At 39.3% G+C, this 21,299-nt stretch overlaps 1 long non-coding RNA gene across 4 annotated transcripts in view; it reads left to right on the top strand.

The window, feature by feature from the left end:
• LOC123466139 overlaps nt 1-21,299 on the top strand; it is a 61,430-nt gene that overhangs the window by 20,568 nt on the left and 19,563 nt on the right. For 2 of the 4 annotated variants that reach the window (XR_006641366.1, XR_006641368.1), the window contains exons 1-2: nt 10,256-10,401; nt 19,396-19,474. This is a non-coding gene — a long non-coding RNA (uncharacterized LOC123466139). Of the gene's footprint in view, nt 1-10,255; nt 10,402-19,395; nt 19,475-21,299 lie in introns of those variants that run through there. The other 2 variants (XR_006641365.1, XR_006641367.1) reach the window with 1 other exon arrangement.

Below are 21,299 nucleotides of genomic sequence, written 5' to 3'. Positions count from 1 at the left end.
AGAAACCAAAGTGGCTTTTTACTATTTGTTACAGTTGGTATTGATAGTACCAAGGATGTAACAGGTTTTTCACAGTAAGATGTTCGATACCTTCCATTCTGCATGCAACATTTTTAAAAGCTTGCTTGGAAAAGAAGTTTATTTTTCATACAGTAGCTGGTGATCCTTTTGAAATGGAATTATGTTCTTGTTGTCATGGCAACGTAGGCTTCTACACTCCTGTTTTCTGCAATGTATATTTCTCTGAGTATGGGTGTTTATAAGTGTTTTATTCACTGGCGGCAGTGTGGTTACTGGCATCAAGAAAATAGATCAGCCAGATGACATCTGTGATGCCTGTCAACTTTGAATTTCCACGATACATTAAGCTTTCCAAAGAAGGTGATTACAGTGTCTGTTTTAGGAGGGAAATGGGATGCTAATTTTTACTTTCTATATTAATCAGTTTGTTTAATATCAGTGGCTGTAACAAGCAACTCCCTTATGTCAGCGGTTTAGCAAAACAAAGGATTTTTTTCCTTGGTCATATTAGTTGTGGACAGGGTAAATCTCTACTAGAAGGTGATTTGTTTTGGTTGACCCTTAGAGGCTTCTGGGAGTCCACTCTCTCTCTTTCATCTGCCTAGCTAAAAAGCAAAGACAAAGCATGAAGGATCATACAGGTGGTTTTACAGACAGTTTTGAAAGTGGTGCACATTAATTCTGCACACATTCCATTGATTAGAACCTGGTCATATAGCCCTAACCAACCACAGGGAGGCGGGGTATGTACAAGGCCCAGAAAGAGAAAATGGCAACCTGCACACATTTTTGTTTTACAAATGTTTCATGTTTAATTGGAATATATTTGGAAAAATTTAGATCTCTTTAGGTAAAGAATCCACCTGCAAGGCAGGAGACACGGAATGATCCCTGGGTCAGGAAGATCTCCTGGAGAAGGAAATGGCAACCCACTCTGGTATTCTTACCCGGGTAATTCCATGGACAGAGGAACCTGGTCTCTACAGTCCATAGATCATAAGAGTCAGACATGACTTAATGATGGAACAGCAGCAGCGGCAGCGTTTAAAATTCACTTTGAATGATGAACAGGTGGTAGCTGATATATTAATTAAAATTTGTCCTTGTTGCTTTTTCATGAAAGACTTATTCACTTTTCCTTTCTTTGTAAGTTAGCATATTCTGAATATAACTATTAAGTTCCTATTTTTATATTTATTGCTACCTTAGGATCTCACTTTAATTATCAAGCTCTTTGCTTCTGTTGAAGAGAACACCATAACTTACAAAGTAATAATCATAACAGGATTTCTGTAATTCCTTAGAGGCCAGATGAACTTCATGTGAAGTAATTTGAAGTAAATTATTTTGTTATGAAATATCACTTTTAGTTTAATTATCTAGTAATACCAAAAATATATTCTTAATGATCTCTGGGCTCTTTCCATCTGCAGTGAGTATATGGCCACGTGTGACCAATTAAAGGTGTCCATAAATGGTTTGACCCTTCTCCATTGAGAAGGGGAGTCTGCGGTCCCCTCCCCTTGAATCTGGGTGAGCTATGTGACTGCTTAGACAGTAGAATATGGCAGGATTGATGCTGAGCCAGTTTTCAGGTCTACACCTTGAGAAAATGACAGCTTGTCTTGGAATAGACACTCTCGGAATGAAGTTACCACAGTGTAAAGCTTAAGCTACACATGCATGTCGGGGGCCTCCCAGGTGCTGTAGTGGTAAAGAATCTGCCTGCTAATGCAGGAGACCTAAGAGACATGGGTGCAATCCCTAGGTGGGGAAGATCCCATGGAGTAGGAAATGGCAACCCATTTCAGTATTCTTGCCTGGAAAAATCCCATGGACAGAGGAGTCTGGTGGGCTACAGTCCATGGAGTCACAAAGAGTCGGACATGACTGAGCATCTGAGCACACACATGTACAGGTCATGGGTAGGAGCCCTGGATAGCAGCTCTATTGATGTCTCATTGTGCAGTCAGGATCACTTGAGCCATCTAGATATCAGTCCAATAGAGTCCTTGGATAAATTAAGCCCCAGGTACTTGCCGAATGCAATCAATAAGAGACTCCAAGCAAGAACTGTCTGGCTGTTCCAGCCAAGTCAAGGATGTAAGGGCTCATAATAAACTGTTGCTTTATGTGATTATAAAAACCGGAACATTGTATTTTCTTTGTCAGAATTTTACTCCTAAAGAGCTTCCAACATCATCACAGATTTTCTGTAACCTCTGGAAATGGTTGAACAGCCTGTGGATTTGAAGAAATGAGCACAAATCACATTTTTCTATCTATCTATCTATGTATCCATCTATCTATCTATTTATCTTCTATCTGTTTATGTTAGCTGCAGTCTGGTTGCCAGCTGGGACAAGTGGGTAGATTAATATTTGAGTCTCAGTAACATTGCCAAGGACTGGGTTCAATAAGGTATTTCTCAAGGTTGGCAACAGGAAATATTCTTACAGTTTTATGAGTTGCTGTCATAAACTAAAATTCTAGAACATCATAATTTAAGGGAACATCGAGCTGACTAGTTTGTCCCTGGTGGCTGTGTCAGAGTATACTTGGTGGAAAAACGGCACACTTGAAGTGGCACAGGAAGGAGACGATGCAAACGTTTAGTGGTTTAATAATGTGAATGCAGGAAGGGCAGTCTGTGTGTCAGTTACAATGAACTGATTCCTTATGTTGTATGACTTGTAAAAGCCAGCAGGAAAGAATTTACCCTAAGTACTTTCCTCATATAAGAGTCTAAATCCTGAAATGTGCCCATTTCAGATTCAGTCATTCGTGTTCTTTTTTTTTCCCCTAAACCTCCATTAAAATGTTAATATTCTTTGAAGAATGTGACTTGAGCAAACTTATACTCAGGTATTAAGGAGTTTCAGATATAATCTTTTTTCCTACAGGGACAAGAATTTTCAAAGTGTTCTTGTTTAAAGAGCCTTTAAAGAGTTGCTGGTGGTTTTTGGTAGATGCTGAGTGTTGAAATAGAGAGAAAGGAGAGATGACATAAATCGCTACCTCATAATTTTATCTGAGCTTATGCTAGATGCAGTATGTACTTGCATTTCTATTTATGCCATATCCTGCTGATCTCCTCTGAAGTCATATGCTCTTTGAAGGAGGTTCATGTATGTACATATATTATAGTAATTTGGTAAGTCTATAGCATTTATTGCCTTCTACTGTTAACTAGTAAGCATTTCTTTTATCAGCTTTATTCCAGGTCATATGTAAATGTATGGAAGATGACAATATGAATTCTGAATAGAACACGGTAGTGCTTTCTTCAACAGGTACATTTTTAGCGTTATAATTCTATTCGTAGTTCCTTAATGTATTATGTATGAATGGGATATAACCTAAGAGAATAGCTTCTCCTGGTAATATAGCTAAAATAATTTCACTGGTAGACTCCCCTTCCTTCCACCATTCCATTTTCTCATTCTTTAGGAGCAAATAACTATCTAGTTAGAGACTACATTTCCCCAAATTCTTTTGGTCAAGAGTGCCCATAAATCTAAGTTATCACTGGTGGATTGGGAATATAAACTGTGCAGACAACTTCAGACTCGTTTGCTTTATATATATATATATATATATATATTCTGGATTTCCTCTCTTTTTCCCCTTCTTGTGAGTAGGAACATAGTGTGTGTGTGACCCAGCTTCATCCATGCAGATGAAAGTGATAACTTTGTTGAATGGTAGGGCAATAAAATGACAGGGACCTGTAATCCCGAAGGACCTTGAGTAGCAGAACTACCCTAGCAAACTTGAATTCTCCCCCTGGGGTTGTTATATGAAAGAGAAGTAAGCCAGGGTTTTTATCTCTTTGTTAAAGTACCTTAGCCTCTAGTGTAACTAATATGCCTCATCTTTCATGCTTGAAATAAATATTTTCTTCTATGAAAGAGCTCAACATATAGCCTAGTGTATGTGATATTTAATTGCCTCAGCAGCACAGTGATGTTTAAAACGTTTCTGAAATGATACACTTGGTTGCATGCTTTCGTAAATGTGATCACATGACAGCATGGTATGTGACTCAGTGAGTGTCTAATTCAGGATGCAGACCCAGGGAGAATTTTCCTGTCACAATATATCTTATTTTTTTTAACTTATTTCTTTAAAACAGAATTCCAAAGCTGCTTAATAAGTGTGTCTTTCATTCCCTTTTGTGTCCTTAGTTCATCCTACGTGCTAAAGAAATCAAAGGGTTGGCTCTGATTCGAAGGAGCTCAGCTCTTGCCTGTCTTGATAAGCATCACCTCCCAGAACGCAGAATAGTGCCTGCCATGTGGGGTACTCAGTGGATATTCGAAGACTGAATGAGTGTGGTGGTTGGTGAGAAAAGATATATAGAAAAAGGTTTAGTAATACGAAGCAGAATTGGAAGCACAAGGGGCCTGGAAATAAGAGCTGTGGAGTTTAGAAGGGTGAGAATTCAATGGCAGAGCAGAAGCTCTGAAGGATGTATGAGATTTATCTGGGGAGCGTTTTCTGTTAGTAATTGGGGGCAGGGACAGACAGTATGCCCAAAGTTAAAGATAGTATAGATTATCTCTGTCCAGTGGAACTTTCTATGATGATGAGTGCTTTATCTTCACTGTCTGATATAGTACCAACTAGCCAAATATGGCTACTGAGTGCCTGAAATAAAGCAAGGGTGACTGAGGAACTGAAATTTTAATTTTATGTAATTTCAGTTAATTAAAATGAACATCTAAATAGCCATACAGCTACCATATTTAGATCACAAGGATAGATAATTCAAGTATAAGGGTATATGAACAAAGATATAAGAAATCTGAACTAAGAAATAAGAATAAGCCAGGGAAATTTTGGGTTTAGTTGAGTACTTGGACTCACTAACTAAAGTGCCTGAAGTAGGAGAACAGAAGTATAAAATTCAAAATAAGGCTGCAGAAAGGTACATGTCTTCATGTCCCATCTGGAAATTGCTAAGTTGTCATTATATTTGCCATAGTATAGTACTGCTTTAGTTGTATACACACACACACACACACACACACACACACACACACACACCTATGGCCTTGGAATGAGAGCTCCTGATGGTCAAAATCTTTAAAACTAAACTCTGATTTTCTCCTTTTTAAATCCAAGTAACCAGCTTTTGAAAAGTACTTTTAAAAATTCTGGGATTGTATACATCAAGATTTAGGAGTTTTCCTAAAATCATTTGTTTCATGGAAAGCCAGGACAGGCAAGCTTGCAACATTCTTTCAATGTAAATATTTTTCAGGAAATTATATGTGAAAGATAAAATCTAAAATGTTTTCCCTAAATCTAGTATAGTTCATTTGAAGGTTGTACATTGTTTCTGTCAATTTGCCTGAAGAAATTTTTTTTTTAATCCATAATATGTGCTGATAATTAAAGTGTAGGGGACACAATTCTGGAATGTATTACAGCATGTTCAATCCTGTGCGTTTATGTGAGAAAAAGAGGATTGAATGAGAAGGGAAGATGGAGATGGAGAAAGGAAAGATGAAAAGACAGGACAGAGGATGTCTTTACTGACTCTCATGATGGAATATTTACTTATATTGAGTATTTGAGTCCACTTTCTCTGTTCTCCAGATGCACACAAATGAAATGGAACAGCAGCAAGACCTCTCTGAACTGAGGAGTATCAGAACGTGATAAATCTCTCTCCCGGTTGTCCTGTGTACCGGCAATGGTATAAGCAATGTGCAGTCTCTGTGATATGAGAAAATAGAATTGGATGGGAAAATAGAGAGAATATTTTCTCTCCCAGATATCGAGGTCATTTTATGAGATGTAAAGACAGAAATCTTTCTGGGAGGCATTCTGCTCATTCCCAGAGAGCTTTTATCGATCTACTGTAAAAAGCCAATTTCTGCTTTCATACGTGTAGGACTCCTATTGAGGTCAAAGGTAAAGGACACACCCGGATCCCAAAGGGGTGTTTTGGCTTGAATTTTCTAAAGTAAATTTCAGAGGGAAGAAAAAGTTAATATGAAATATTAAGCTCAGAAGATACATTCCACACACGGTGACAGCTCGGTAATGTTTACTTCCTCCACAGGAAACTTTGTTCTCTCTGGATTTGTTTTGAGTTGCTCTGCCCATCTATCTCACTTCCAAAGATTACCTTTATTCCCCGACCTAGCCTTTTAAGGGGAAAGAGAAAAGAAAAGACCTAACACAAAGGCTGCTGGAAATGGTTTTTAATTTGCAGCTATTTGTTCTACTATTAAGAAGTAACAGTTGAGTAGTTTGGAGCAAGCTACGTGAAACTCTTTGATATTCAGATTTAGCAGCTCTAGATTGAGCACAATGATCCCTGTCAGTTGGTGAAAGAATTCAGTAGGGCTTTTTGGGTTGCTGTTTTTTAATTGAACATAGTAGAGCCGTTGTTAGATGCTTACTGTTTTAAAGATATTCTGCAAGTCCCTTTGGGAGGAAGAGTTTTGTGGCGGAGTAAAGTCAATTTCTTTAAGAAATTCTTTGGAAGATTTTTGATTTATTGAGTAATTTTATTTTCAATGAAACATTTCTGAATATTGATTTTCTGCACAGAAATGTATCTCTCATTATGCTGGCACGTTTATATTTCTTTAGACCCTGATATTAGGAAAGACTGAGGGCAGGAAGCGGGGCAACAGAGGATGAGATGGTTGGAAGGCATCACTGACTCAGTGGACATGAATTTCAGCAAACTCTGGAATATAATGAAGGACAGGAAGCCTGGCAGGCTCCAGTGCATGGAGTCACAAAGGGTTGGACATGACATAGTGATTGAACAACAATAGAATAGAAAGACTTTAATCCTGTAACTCCACAAGTCTTGATAACTGATTTCATAGCAGATGGTGCAGCCCTGACCCATGGGGCCATCTCTTCCAAAATCTGGATAAGTATAAGGACATCCTCATGATAAGTTGACCTTGTAGTAATTGAATTATTCTCTCCTGGGGGGAGTGATGACTCCTTTACTCTAAGTCTTCTGAAAAGTAAGCTGGGACCTCTATATGAAGGCTGGAAGCAAGGGTTTATTTTAGTATCTTTGATGAAGTTGGGAATTGCAGCATTATGTGCAGAATCAAGAGTTCACTCTAAAGACTGACTAGGTGTGTGTGTGTGTGTGTGTGTGTGTGCTAGCCACTCAGTCGTGTCCGACTCTTGGTGACCCAATAGACTGTAGCCCACCAGGCTCTTCTGTCCATGGAATTCTTCAGGCAACAATACTGGAGTGGGTTCTCTTTCCTTCTCCACACTAGGTGTGTGACTTATTACAGTGATTCAACTTGTTGTTTCCTAAGCACAACCTGGATTTAATTGGGTTTAAAGTGTGGTCTCATCATAATCTTGCTCCATTAGTCACTTTTCACTAGCAAGGTACCACTGGCAGTCGCTCTTCACAGTGTTAACTAAGGGGTCTGTTTGTCAGTGTGGGTATGTGTGTGGGTGTATATGTGAATTCACACCTTCTTTCTTAATTTTGAACCATTTGAAATAAGCCAAACCTTCCTTGCGTCCTTTCTTCTCCCCAAATTTCTTTGTTGACGTTTTATTTCCTTCCCAGGTGGCGCTAGTGGTAAAGAACCTGCCTCCCAATGCAGGAGACATAAGAGATGTGGGTTTGATCCCTGGGTTGGGAAGATCCCCTGGAGGAGGGCATGGACATCCACTCTAGTTTTCTTGCCTGGAGAATCCCATGGACAGAGGAACCTGGCGGGCTCCAGTACAAAGAGTCACCAAGGGTTGGACATGACTGGAGTGATTTAGTACACATACACATTTCATTAAAGAGTAATACAAATATTCAGTCATTTAAAGAAATGGAACAAGCTAATTTTTTGCATAAATTTTTGATTTTTTCAAAATGGGAATTCTTAAATATACACAAAAGAGGAGAGAATAATATACTGAACTTGTGTGTGTGTGTGTGTGTGTGTATGTATTTAGTTGTGTCTGACTCTTTTGCAACTCTGTGGACTATAGCCCACAAGGCTCCTCTGTCCATGGAATTTCCCAGGCAAGAATACTGGAGTGGGTTGCCATTTCCTTCTCCAGGGACTCTTCCTGACCCAGGAATCAAACTCACATCTCCTGCATTGGCAGGGGGATTCTTTACTGCTGAGCCACTAGGGAAGACCATAAAGAACTTGTTCCTAGCTTCAAAAATTGTTAACATTTGCTAAATTTTTTTAATCACTTTTATTTTGCTTCTCTCCTGCTGCTGCTAAGTCACGTCAGTCATGTCCAACTCTGTGTGACCCCATAGATGGCAGCCCACCAGGCTCCCCCGTCCCTGGGATTCTCCAGGCAAGAATACTGGAGTGGGTTGCCATTTCCTTCTCCAGTGCATGAAAGTGAAAAGTGAAAGTGAAGTCGCTCAGTCATGTCCGACCCTCAGCGACCTCATGGACTGCAGCCCACTAGGCTCCTCCGTCCATGGGAGTCTCCAGGCAAGAGTACTGGAGTGGGTCGCCAGAGCCTTCTCTGTTTGCTTCTCTATTTTAAAGCAAATCTGAAACATCACATCTAAATACACTGATACACATTTCTAGTCTATAAAGAGAAATTAAAAATGTAACTATTATGCAGTAATTAATTCTAATAATGTTACCAATTGCTTTTTCATATTTTTTATGACTAGCCCTTATTTAAGTTCTTTTGATTATCTCAGTGATGCTATTTTGCTACTGGTTTATTCAAATCAGGATCAAACAAGGTCCATAGTTACATTCAGTTATTATGTCTCTGAAGTCTCTTATTCCAATTAAGTCCTCACTCATACACCACTTTTTGTTCCTCTTCATAACTGACTTGGAGAGACCAGCTCATTTGTCCAGTAGAATGTTCTGCACTGTAGATTCGGCTGATTGTATCCTTGTGGTGTTATTAAATGACTGGTCTATTTCCTGTGTTTCCTGGTCACTCTTCATTAGAGCTAGAGGCGTTATGAGACTCACACTCATATTTTGAGGGAAAGATATTTCATAGTGGCTACTGTATCCTTCATATTATATTACATCATAATTTGTATTTTCCTTTGTTGACAAACATTTGATGACATTAAGATTGATCAGTTGGTTCAGGTGGAATCAGCCTAAACCCTCCACTACAAAGAAGAGCCTATGGAAGCTTAATCTATGAGATATCGTATTACAAGATACCTTATAATTATAGCATCCATTGTTGATTGTTATCTAGGTAATCATTTAATTGTGATTACAAAATGGTGATTTTTCTTTTTCTATTAAAAAATCAATCTTAAACCTGTAGAACAGTTGGAAGTACAGTACAGAAAATTGTTTTTTCCTATATATTTGACTTCCCTGGTGGCTCAGATGGTAACTTGTCTGCCTACAATTCAGGAGACCCAGGTTCAATCCCTGGGTCAGGAAGATCTCCTGGAGAAGGAAATGGCAACCCACTCCAGTATTCTTGCCTGGAAAATTCCATGGATGGAGGAGCCAAGTAGGCTATCGTTCATGGGGTCACAGAGAGTCGGACACTGCTGAGCGACTTCACTTCTATATATTTGAAAGTTTGTTAAGGATGTGATGCCCAGCCATCTTTTAATACTTTCATGTATTTCCTGCAACAAGGGCATTCTACATAACCACAGTTCAAACATCGAAATCAGTAAATAAATATTGACACATTGCTATCATCTAATTTTGGACCCCAATCAAGTTTTGCCAAATACCTCAGTAATATCCTTCATAAGAAAAAGATCCAGTTCAGAATCTTGCACTGTGTTTAGCTGTCATGCTTCTTTATTTTCTCAGTTCTTTCTTGACCTTTACAGCCTTGGCTTTCTTGAAGATTACAGAGCACTCATAGGATGTCCTTCAGTTTGTGTTTGACTGGTATTTCCTGATGATTAGAGCCAAGTTATGCAACTGTAGCAGAAACGTCACAAAAGTGATACTGTGTTCTTGTTCCAAACTATCAAGTGGCTCATGATTTTGATTTGTTCCTTTGCTGATGACATTCACTCTCATCACTTGATTAAGGTAGCCTCTGCCAGGTTTCTCCACTGTGAGGTTATTCTTTATCCTTTTGTAATTACTTAATATTTTATGGAGAGGTACTTTGAAACTATTTAAATGTCCTGCTCTTCATGAAATTTTCAACTTATTTATTGTTATAGCAGTGTTGTATGTTATATTCTCCTATTTTACTCAATAAGCTATAATCCATTAATATCATTTAAAATTTTGATTCTCAAATTGATTTGGCCAGTCAGCGCCCCTTGAGAGCTGGCTCCTGTGTCCTTTTGACATGACTTCATTATTCTTTGAGCAGTCACCTGATTTCTGATACAAGATGATCCAGGATATCATGACCTTTCATTGCCCAGGGTTAGAGGATGAAGAGGTAAGAGTAAGAATCAAAAAGATGATTTTCTAATTTGATTCTTCCTTCTGTATGTTTTGTCTGGGATTTGTCTTTAAAGTCACACCTCATCCACTTTGTTATCCAGAATATTGTGCTTAATTATTCTCATTATTTGTCAGTTTTCAAAATAAGGAATTATACCCTAGCAGTATTTGATGTGATGATGAGTTTGTTTAAAAAATTAAATATTGAACGCATTAAATTTTGTTTTTATATTTGAATTTGATGTTTCAATTTATTGTTTTTGTTATTCCATTTTTTTGCTCACATTTTCCCATTTTTTGGGTATCGTGGGTCCCTTTCTGTTGACTTCTGTGTCCTTTTGACACAGACCCCACTCATCTTTCATACTTCTTGCTTTTTTGGTGCAGCGAAATGATCCAATCTGTGGTGTATGCTTCTGGTTCTAATTTGGAATAAATCAAGAAGTCTAGTCAGAGATGATATTTAGAATCATGATCTGGATGCTACAGGGATTTATTGCTACTGGGTAGTCATTGCTTCTCCCCTTCATGGATGATAGCCTTGTCATGGCAAAGGGACTTGTGTAATTCAGTGAAGCTTTGAGGCATGCTGTGTAGGGCCCCCCAAGACAAATGGCAACCCACTCCAGTATTCTTGCCTGGAGAGCCCCATGATCAGTATGAAAAAGGATAATGGTATGACATCACTGGAAGACGAGCCCCTCAGGTCAGAAAGTGTCAGATATGCTACTGGGGAAGAGCAGAGGGTAGTTACCAATAGCTTCAGAAAGAATGAAGTGGCTGGGCCAAAGCAGAAATGACTCCCAGTTGTGGATGTGTCTTGTGGTGAAAGTAAAGTCTGATGGTATAAAGAAGATGGTAATATTGCATAGGAACCTTGAATGTCAGGTAAATGAATCAAGGTAAGTTGGGCGTGGTCAAGCAGGAGATGGTAAGAGTGAACATAGACATCTTAGCAATCAGTGAACTAAAATGGACAGGAATGGGTGAATTTAATTCAGATGACCATTATATCTACTACTCTGGGTGAGGATCCCTTAGAAGAAATGGAGTAGTCATCATAGTCAACAAAAGAGTCTGAAATGCAGTACTTGTGTACAACCTCAAAAAGGATAGAATAATCTCAGTTTGTTTCCAAGGCAAACCATTCAACATCACAGTAATCCAAGTCTATGCTTCAATTATTGATGTCAAAGAAGCTAAAGTTGAAGGGTTCTATGAAATCCTACAATACCTTCTATAACTAATACCAAAAAAGATATCCCTTTCATCATAGGGAACTGGAATGCAAAAATAAGTCAAGAGATACCTGGAGTAACGGGTGAGTTTGGCCTTGGAGTACAAAATGAAGCAAGGCAAATGCTAATGGAATTTTGTCAAGAGAACAAGCTGGTCTTAGCAAACACTCTCTTGTAACAATCTAAGAGATGACTCTACACATGGACTTCACCAGAAGGTCAATACCAAAATCAGATTGATTATGTTCTTTGCAACCAAAGAAGGAGAAGCTTTATACAGTCAGCAAAAACAAGACCTGGAGCTGACTGTGACTTAGATCATGAGCTCCTTATTGCAAAATTCAGGCTTAAATTGAAGAAAGTAGGGAAAATCACTAGACCAGTCAGGTATGACCTAAATCAAATTCCTTATGATTATACAGTGAAGGTGATGAATAGATTCAATGGATTAGATCTGGTAGAGAGAGTGCCTGAAGAACTATGGATGAAAGTTTGTAACATTGTACAGGAGTCAGTAACCAAAATCATCCCAATGAAAAAGAAATTCAAGATGGCAAAGTGGCAGTCTGAGGAGGCCTTACATATAGCTGAGAAAAGAAGGGAAGCAAAAAGCAAGGCAGAAAAGGAAAGATATCCCAACTGAATATGGAGTCCCAGAGATAGCAAGGAGAAATAAGAAGACCTTCTTAAATCAACAATGCAAAGAAATAGAGGAAAACAGTAGAATGAGAAATATTTGAGATCTCTTCAAGAAAATTGGAGATATCAAGGGAATTTCATGCAAGGATGGGCATGATAAAGAACAGAAATGTTAAGGACCTAACAGAATAAAAAGAGATTAAGAAAAGGTAGCAAGAATACACAGAAGAACTATATAAAAAAAGGTCTTAATGTCCTTAATAACCATGATGCTGTGGTCACTTACCTAGAGTCAGACATCCTGGAATATGAAGTCAAGTGGGCCTTAGAAAGCATCACTACAAACAAAACTAGTGGGGGTGATGGAATCCAGCTGAGCTATTGCAAATCCTAAAAGACAATGCTATTAAAGTGCTACACTCAGTATGTCAGCAAATTTGGAAAATTCAACAATGGGCACAGGACTGGAAAAGGTCAGTTTTCATTCCAATTTCAAAGAAGGACAATGCCAACAATGTTCAAACTACCATACATATGCACTCATTTCACATGCTAGCAAAGTTATGCTCCAAATCCTTCAAGCTAGGCTTCAGCAGTACATGAACTGAGAACTTCCAGATGCACAAGCTAGGTTTAGAAAAGGCAGAGGAATCACAGATCAAATTGCCAACATCCACTGGATCATGGAGAAAGCAAGGGAACTCCAGAAAAACATCTACTTCTGCTTCATTGACTGTGCTAAAGCCTTTGACTGTGTGGATCACAACTGTGGAAAATTCTTAAAGAGGTGGGAGTATGAAACCACCTTACCTGTTTCCTGAGAAACATGTATGTGGGTCATGAAATGACAGTTAGAACTGAACTTGGAACAAGTGACTGGTTCAAAACTAGGAGTATGAGAAGGCTGTATATTGTTACCTTACTTATTTAACTTATATGCAGTGTACATCCTGCAAAATATTGGGCTGGATGAATCACAAGCTGGAATCAAGTTTTTTGGGAGAAATATCAACAATCTCTGCTATGCAGACAATACCACTCTAAAAGCAGAAATTGAAGAGAAACCAAAGAACCTCTTGATGAGGGTGAAAGAGGAGAGTGAAAAAGTGGGCTTGAAACTCACCATTAAAAAAAAACTAAGATCATGGCATCTGGTCACACCATTTCATGACATATAGAGGGGGGAAATGTGGAAGCAGTGACAGCTTTTAATTTCATGGGCTCCAAAATCATTGCAGACAGTGACTGCAGCCATGAAATTAAAAGATGCTTGCTCCTTGGAAGGAAAACTATAATAGACCTAGACAATATGTTAAAAAGCAGAGACATCACTTTGCTGATGAAGGTTGGTATAGTCACATACCTGGTTTTTCCAGTAGTCATGTATGAATATGAGAGTTAGATCATAAAGAAGGCTGAGAGCTGGAGAATTAATACCTTTGAATTGTGGTGATGGAGAAGACTCTTGTGAGTCCCTTGGACTGCAAGGAGATTAAACCAGCAATCCTAAAGGAAGTGAAAGTGAAATGAGTCACTCAGTCATGTCTGATTCTTTGTGACCCCATGTAGCCTGCTAGGCACCTCTGTCCATGGAGTTCTCCAGGCAAGAATACTGGAGTGGGTTGCCATTCCCTTCTCTGGGGGATCTTCCTGGCCCAGGGATTGAACACTGGCCTCCCACATTGCAGGCAGATTCTTTACCATCTGAGCCACCAGGGAAGCCCTATCCTAAAGGAAATCAGCCCTGAATATTCATTGGAAGGACTGATGCTGAATTTGAAGCTCCAGTATTTTGGCCACCTGATCTGAAGAGCTGATTCTTTGGAAAAGACCCTGATACTGGGAAAGATTGGAGGCAAAAAGAGAAGCGGGCAGCAGAGCGTAAGGTGATTAGATGGTATCACTGACTCATTCTGTCGCTGTCATGTCTGACTCTTTGTGACACCATGGATGGCAGCACACCAGGCTCCTGTGACCTCCGTTATCTCCCAGAGTTTATTCAAATTCATGTCCATTGAGTCGGTGACTGGAAAAATCATAGCTTTGACTATATTGACTTTTTAAAAAATATAAATTTATTTATTTTAATTGGACACTAATTACTTTACAATATTGTATTGTTTTTGCCATGCATCAACATGAATCCACCACGGGTGTACAAGGTTCCCCATCCTGAACCCCTCTCACACCTCCCTCCCTGTACTATCCCTCTGGGTCATCCCAGTGCACCAGCCCCGAGCACCCTGTCTCATGCATCAAACCTGGACTGGCTATATTGACTTTTGTTGGCAGTATGATGTCTCTGCTTTTTAATATGCTGTCTATGTTTGTCATAGCTTACTTCCAAGGAGCAAGCCATTAACATAATCTATCTAGAGGCACACCATGAACTTCCTGAGTAGCATGAACCGTTAGGCGTGGTCTGGATAACAAGGACACTCCTTATCATTTGGGAGATCCTAAGTGTTCAGAAGTTACCTCTGAGGAGTTGGGACACATTCCTCTTTAAGTAAACACTGCAGGTGTGTACTACAGCACATCGATGCTATGAGTTATACGTTATTCACGACACAACAAGGCTTTTATTTAATATTTTTGCTTTATAATCATGTCTCTTTTATGCTAAAACTCCTGGTTGCAACTCAGATATTTAATTATCTCTGGTTTTTTAAATTAGAGGAGCTAAGAGACCTGCCTCTTAAGAAACCTGTATGCAGGTCAGGAAGCAACAGTTAGAACTGGACATGGAACAACAGACTGGTTCCAAATAAGAAAAGGAGTACATCAAGGCTGTATATTGTCACCCTGCTTATTTAACTTACATGCAGAGTACATCACGAGAAATGCTGGGCTGGAGGAAGCACAAGCTGGAATCAAGATTGCCGGGAGAAATATCAATAACCTCAGATATGTAGATGATACCACCCTTATGGCAGAAAGTGAAGAAGAACTAAAGAGCCTCTTGATAAAAGTGAAAGAGGAGAGTGAAAGAAGTTGGTTTAAAGTTCAACATTCAGAAAACTAAGATCGTGGTATCCCGTTCCATCACTTCATGGCAAATAGATGGGCAAACAGTGGAAATAGTGGCTGACTTTATTTTTTGGGGCTCCAAAATCACTGCAGATGGTGATTGCAGCCATGAAATTAAAAGACGCTTACTCCTTGGAAGGAAAGTTATGACCAACCTAGACAGGATATTAAAAAGCAGAGACATTACTTTGTCAACAAAGGTTCGTCTAGTCGAGGCTATGGTTTTTCTGGTGGTCATGTATGGATGTGAGAGTTGGACTATAAAGAAAGCTGAGTGCTGAAGAATTGACACTTTTGAACTGTGGTGTTGGAGAAGACTCTTGAGAGTCCCTTGGACTACAAGGAGATCCAACCAGTCCATCCTAAAGGAGATTATTCCTGGGTGTTCATTGGAAGGACTGATGTTGAAACTCTAGTACTTTAGCCACCTGATGCGAAGAGCTGACTCATTTGAAAAGCCCCTGATGCTGGAAAAGATTGAGGGCAGGAGGAGAAGGGGTCGACAGGATAAGATGATTGGATGGCATCACTGACTCAATGGACATGGGTTTGAGTGGACTCCGGGAGTTGGTGATGGACAGGGAGGCCTGGTGTGCTGCGGTTCATAGGGTCACAAAGATTTGGACACGACTGAGCAGCTGAATGAACCGAACTGAGCTGAAGAAGTGCAAGAAGGCTACTTATAATGTTAAACCAAAAAATAAGAACACAAATTAGTGCTGTAATATTTGGTATAATACACAAGTGTTCAATGGATGTGAATGAGAATGACCATAGTGGTTTAGTGGAAGAGGCGGATTATGGAAAACTGAATTATAATCTACAGAGGCCCAAGTGTAATGGTTCATCATATTAGAAGCTCATTCCTTGCTCCTGTACCAGTTCAGAGGCTTCTTGGTTGGCAGGAGGATTCTGGTTCAAGACAGTCATGAGAATCCAGGTTAGTGGTAGAAATTACATCTTTAACAAATAGCTTCTGAAGTTGATTTGAGTATCGCCATCTCAGTCTCCTGAAAGCATGAAGAAGTGAGTGAACCACTTTTTATGGATTGTTTACTGGGGATCAAACCACTTCCATGCCCATTTGATTGGCTAGGACTCATTTTTAGGGCCCCCGTTGGGCAGTGAAATGTGGTAAAGGTATACTCCCAGCAGAAGGGTAGGAATTAATTTGGTGGTTAGTTCGCAGTCTGTATCACAAAGCATTTGAGTTGAAACTTTGAAGAGGCATATGATTTGGAGAGGAAAAAGGGAACATACCTCAGAGGAAGCTGAAGAACAGAGGGCGAGGCAGATGACAGTCATGTTACGTGGCTGTGAAAAAGTAAGTTGTTGGAAATGGCTGGAGGCATGTTTCAATAGATTGTTCCTTGAGTCACATGAATTTATAAGTGTTTATAAATTAGTTTCTCCAACTACACTAACACTTCCTAGTACAGTATCTGTCACACAGCAGGTATATGATTAATGTTATAAAATCAAGATTCTAATTTAGATTACTTAGACTCTTGGCTTAAATCAGATGAATGCTCCCTTTGAGAAACTTACCTGTTATCCATAGGACATTTTACTTTTAAAAGAGATCTAATCAGCTAATACTCTAATACATGGAATTTTTTTAAAAGCAGAGACTTTAAATATCAGTATATCGCAGAATGATCTTACCTCAAGCTGCCAGGGTCTTTTCATAGTGTTTATTTGCTCTTCTGTGTATATACATTGAATTTATGCCTTTATGAAAGGGGTCAATGTTATCTGCCAACATTACTGATACAGATTGAAATAAATTTGATTTGTTGCAAACACAGATATTATATTTATTTTATAATGAAAGAAGATATTTTTAAAATGGTTAGACTAAAAATAAAGCTGCTAAAAAGAAAAAAAAAGGAAAAGTAGAAGATGGGAAACTGGTAAATGATTGTAGAAATATTTAAGATATAAACATCTTATCTTTTTTTATTCTTATCTCTATTTATCTCTGTTTAGCTAAAAGATGAAAACTTATTCTGAATAAAATATTTTGATTAATTTAGTTACCACTATTTTGTGTCTGCTGATATGAATTTTGTTCATATCTGTATTCAGAGCACAAAATTTAATAATAAAGCATAGCAACACTAATAATTTGTGTTCTGAGTGACTTCTCAAGGAACTGCAAATGTGTAGAAGATATTTCTAGGGAGAGGAGTGACTGGGAAAAAAATTTTGTGTGTGTTGCTTGGCCTATGCATCTGGTTGAACTCATTTATGAACGAGGAATTTCAGTTACTATATAAGGTTTTGCTTTTGATCATTCAAATCCTCCAGACACTGTGCCTGGAGGGGCTAAACTGGATCGACTGCACTTGACAGCCTTTCCCATTCTCTGGCTTCTGTTTGGGTCGGATGGTGGAGCACTTGGAGTAGGTCAGAGGGAGAGAGGAATGATTTGTTCCTTTAGTCTTTACTGTGTGGCATCGCGCCACAAACTGGATGCATCCTTTGCCCAAAAGTTACAGCTCTTTTCAGGTAGCTCAGTTTTTTTTTTTCTCTCTCTCACCCTCCTGGAAACAGTGACAGACTTTATTTTTTGGGCTCCAAAATCACTGCAGACGGTGACTGCAGCCATGAAATTTAAAGACGTTTACTCCCTGGAAGAAAAGTTATGACCAACCTAGACAGCATATTAAAAAGCAGAGACATTACTTTACCAACAAAGGTCTGTCTGGTCAAGGCTATGGTTTTTCTAGTGGTCATGTATGGATATGAGAGTTGGACTATAAAGAAAGCTGACTGGCGAAGAATTGATGCTTTTGAACTGTGGTGTTGGAGAAGACTCTTGAGAGTGTCTTGGACTGCAAGGAGATCCAACCAGTCCATCCTAAAGGAAATCAGTCTGGAATATTCATTGGCAGTACAGATGCTGAAGCTGAAACTCCAATACTTTGGCCACTTGATGTGAACTGACTCACTGGAGAAGACCCTGATGGTGGGGAAAATTGAAGGCAGGAGGAGAAGGGGACAACAGAAGATGAGATGTTTGGATGGCATCACCGACTCGATGGACATGAGTTTGAGTAAACCCCGGGAGTTGGTGATGGACAGGGAGGTCTGGGGTGCTGCAGTCCATGGGGTCGTAAAGGGTTGGACACGACTGAGCAACTGAACTGAACTGAACTGAATTAGGAAAGTACTTGTGGGACAGCCCCAAATTTAATCTGAGGACATGAGCTCAGCTGATACATGAATTGTCCCAAGTTTGTATCTCTCTTAATTTGACATTCAGGGATTATTGTTTTAAACAAAATTTAGATGAATTAAAACTATGGATGTGTAGATCAGTAGGTAAGAAAAAAAGTAATTTGGGACTACACTGTGCTCAGTCTCTATTTCAGAGACAGGGTTAGGCAGCCTCTCTGAGCTTAGTTATGGTATAGTGTTTTTTGTTTTTTTTTTTTTTTTTTGATAAATCCTTGTTTCATTGCCTAACCTGGAGTCATATTGGAGGATATTATAAAGTCCTGGATCCCAAATGGCAACCACCATGTGAGGAGTGATATAATTTTTCTCCTCTTGGTGATGGTGTTGCTGGTGTTTGTGGGTGTGGGAGGGAAGTTGAGTTGTGTTGGTGATACAAGTTCATGAGGCTAAACTACTTTGAAGGTTAATTTAAAATTAGAAAAACTTCCTGAAGTCAGTGCTGGGTCATACTTTCTAGTATAGTAATCCACACTTTTTTTTTTTTCTAGTATAGTAATCCAGACACTTTTGGTGAATTTTTTTAAAATATAAATTTATTTATTTTAATTGGAGGCTAATTACTTTACAATATTGTATTGGTTTTGCCATACATCATCATGAATCCACCACGGGTGTACATGTGCTGCCCATCCTGAAGCCCCCTCCCACCTCCCTCCCCATACCATCCCTCTGGGTCATCCCAGTGCACCAGCCCCAAGCTTCCTTGTTTTTCTACTTCCATCCCCTTTGCTAGAGTTTATAATACTTAGTGGTATTCCACAATCCTGAAACTGTAAGTTTTAAATTAGATATCACAGTTTTGGATCATCTTACAAATTTTATGCTTTTCTGACCTACAGGTACACTGAGCTGGCTCCCTGAAGAGCTGCCCTTTTGTATACATAACCTTGAAATACCTGACCCTGGAGGTATGAAAGGGTAAGTGGTACTTACAGCCTTAGACAGAGACCAACATTTTCATTGTGCATAATAACAGAAGTTTGCAAGCTCTTAGAAACTACATATGTGCCTGATCATGTTTAACAGACGCTATTCTCCTTGCAGCTTATATTTTGTGAATGTCTTTGACCTCTAACTTTAATGTATTCTTTTGGACTACAGATAGAGTCCAGATACAGTATTAAAACCAAAATTAAGTGGCTGCAATGGTGGGTGAACAATGTATGTCTTAGTTCAGGGTCCTGCCACCATCCACCAGACCCCTGTGGTCCTGTGGAGTTACTGTGGTTTTGCATAGAGACATTGGTCTCTTATCTCTCTCCCTTTAGCCTGAAATAGCCTTTTTCTTTTCTTCCTTCATTCGGCATACATTCCGCCGTGACTCGAGTCTGTGGTAGGTGTTTATCCAATGTGCCCTCACATTGTGTATCTACCATCTATTTTGCAGTTGACTATTTACTCCACTAAATTATGTGTTCCTTGAGCGAAGGAACTGTAATTATTTATATTTCTAGGGTCAGTGTAAAGATCATGAATATGGCTTTTGCAGTCTGTGAGACCTGGGTTTGAGTTCCAATTTGCCATTCATAAGGCGCATGACCCTGGATAAACTATTTATATCTTTGGAGCTGTAGTTTCTTCCTTAAAAAAAATGGAGAAAATAGTATTATATAATCCAAGTATCTTGAGGATGAAAGTTTATATACACAGAAAGCACTTAGCTTAGAAGGATATTACATACTCAATAACTATTATAGGTTATTACCAGCAGATGTAGAATAAATCTTTCAGTTTTTTTTAAGACTTAAAAACATAGTTATTTATTTTACTTTTGGTCATGCTGGGTCTTTGTTGCTGTGAGAGGACTTTCTCTAGTTGCGGCAAGTGGGGGCTACTCTTCGTTCTGGTGTGTGGGCTTCTCACTGCAGCGATTTCTTTTGTTGCAGAGCATGGGCTCTAGGCGTGAGGGCTTCAGGGTTAGCAGCACATGGGCTCAGAAGTTGTGGTGTGCAGGATCTAGGCTTATGGGCTCTGTAATTTTGGCATGTGGACTCTGGTAGTCTAAAACTACTCTAGACTCGGTAGTTGTGGTGAGTGGACTTAGCTGCTCTGTGGCATGTGGAATTCTCCTGGACCAGGGATCAAACCCATGTCCCCTGCATTGTCAGGAAGATCCCTGTCCACTGTACCACCAGCAGAAGTGAAGTCCCAATCTTTCAGTTCTTGTGCATGACTTCCCTGGTGGCTCAGGTGGTAAAGTGTCTGCCTACAATGTGGGAGACCTGGGTTCAATCCCTGGATCGGGAAGATCCCCTGAAGCAAGAAGTGGCAACCCGCTCCAGTACTCTTGCCTGGAAAATCCCATGGACGGAGGAGCCTGGTGGGCTACAGTCCATGGGGTCACAAAGAGTCAGGCACGACTGAGCGACTTCACTTTTTGTCCAGACTTATTTGACATGGATACCTATGAATGTAGAACTTTGTGATTGTCTTGAATCATTGACCCACAGGGAAAAGTGTTATTCATGAAGCAAATAAAAACCAAGGGCAAGATCTGACAGCTAGTTTTGGTCATGCTATTGCAAACATTACCCTCTACCCACTCATATATTATCATAATATTGGTATAAAATTGGTTTCAAAATATTGACATTGAGAATTGTGGTAAGTTAGCCTGCTCTGATTAATGAGGGTGTTGTTGAGAAAATAAAGTCCAAGCTGATTTTTATGGCATAAAGCTGTCTTCTTCTTTAGCTCTCTTAAGAGCTCCATTTTGTATTTTTTTGCTCTCATCATATACAGT

The sequence above is a fragment of the Bubalus bubalis genome, chromosome 9 (assembly GCF_019923935.1).
Source record: "Bubalus bubalis isolate 160015118507 breed Murrah chromosome 9, NDDB_SH_1, whole genome shotgun sequence".
NCBI lineage: Eukaryota > Metazoa > Chordata > Mammalia > Artiodactyla > Bovidae > Bubalus > Bubalus bubalis.
This window is presented reverse-complemented; position numbering and strand designations above follow the sequence as displayed.